Raw genomic sequence first — 1,853 nt, 5'->3', positions numbered from 1 at the left:
AATACAGCCAAATTAGGGGCACTGGAGCAAAGATGGGCCTCCCGCCTTGCCAACTATGACTTCACTGTGAAATACCGGGCAGGCCGCTCCAACGATAACGCTGATGCCCTGTCGCGGCTTCCCACTACAGAAGCCCCAGATGAACCAAAGGATGCCTGGGAAGAAGTGGAAATGCCAGCGTTCTACAATAAATTTGCCCAGCAGGATAATATCCGCACTGAAAACCTCCCTGCTGCTGATCCTCCCTCATCAGATACTCCGGAGTCCAGAGGCGACCAAGAAAGGTGGATTAAGCTCCAGTCCGAAAGTAGAGTCCTCGGTGAACTGCTCGACTTCCTCACCAGTGGGAAAACCCCTGAGAGAATCCACAGGAAGAGTGCAGAACCAGAACTAGTGAGACTGTGGAGACATCGCCACCAACTATTCCTTCAAAGAGGCCTGTTGCTCAGAAGGAGTCTGGATCCAGTGTCCTGCGATAGGATATATCAAATCCTCATACCGCGTTGAGATGCCAGTCTGGTGTTGGAAATGTATCACAACCAGTCCGGACACTTCGGCGTGCAGAAGACTGAGGCCACCATTCGCAGAAGATTCTATTGGATTGGGATGAGAGAAGATATTGAGAAATGGTGCCGAGAATGCGCTGCCTGTGCTGTGGGGCGAACTGAACGCCATGACCAGAGGGCACCTCTCCATCCTATTGTAAGTAAAACTCCTTTAGAACTTGTTGCTATTGATCATGTGAAGTTGGAGCCGAGTCGCTCAGGGTATACTTATGCCATGACTATTATTGATCACTTCACTAAGTTTGTCGTAGCAGTGCCTGTGAAAGACCTGACAGCTAAGACTACAGCAGAGGTGTTCTGGAAGCATTTCCTTCTGCCCTACGGCTGCCAAGAGAGAATCCTCACTGACCAAGGGTCTGCGTTTGAGTCACAGCTGTTCCAAGAGATGTGCCTGCTACATAATTGCCAGAAAGTCCGGACCACTGCCTACCATCCGCAAGGTAACGGACTCTGTGAAAAGATGAATCAAACTCTCATTGAAATGCTGAGAGCAGTACCCCCTGAGACAAGGGGTGATTGGCCTACTCTGTTGCCACAGCTCATGTATACCTATAACAACACCATTCATTGTTCCACCGGTTACACACCTTTCTATTTGATGTTTGGCCTACAAGGGAGGTTGCCTGCGGATCACTCCCTAGATGTGCAAGTGCCGGATGTGATTAACCCACTACCAAGGACTGATTGGGTAGTGGAGCACCAAAGACGTCTCCTCAATGCGAAAGAGATCGTACAGGAACGCATGAAGAATGCTCGGGAACGACAACAAAGAGACTATGACCAGGCTGCCTATGCGGAACCCCTAGCTCTAGGAGACAAGGTGTGGTTGAACAACCACCACCGAACCAGCAAATTGGACAGTAAATGGGAAAGGATTCCCTATGTAATTTCTGCCATCCCTAATGCTGAAGCTCATATTTACCAAATCTCCAGAGAAGGTAAAGGTTCTCAAGTTGTACATAGAAATCGTTTAAAGCCTTGTATAGAAGGAGAACCGGCAGCAGAGGACATTGAGCCGGAGTCTCCTGAACCTGAATTGCCAGCTCTACCTGTTGACCCTATGCAGGCTGTTGAGAACTTACTCCATGACAAAGAACCGCTTCATTGGTTTCTCACACCCTGGTTGAACTTGATGGTACCAGCTCCAGTTCCTGCTAGTTCTCAACCTCAGGACACCTTGTCCCAGAGAGCTCCTGAAGTAGCTCCAGAGGCGGTGAGCTCCTCTGACCCTCCTGAGTCCAGGCAGGAAGAACCTCTGCCAGTAAGGAGGTCCACACGGTCCACTAA

The sequence above is a fragment of the Bufo gargarizans genome, chromosome 2, assembly GCF_014858855.1.
Source record: "Bufo gargarizans isolate SCDJY-AF-19 chromosome 2, ASM1485885v1, whole genome shotgun sequence".
NCBI classification, from domain to species: domain Eukaryota; kingdom Metazoa; phylum Chordata; class Amphibia; order Anura; family Bufonidae; genus Bufo; species Bufo gargarizans.
Note: the sequence above shows the minus strand (reverse complement) of the source record.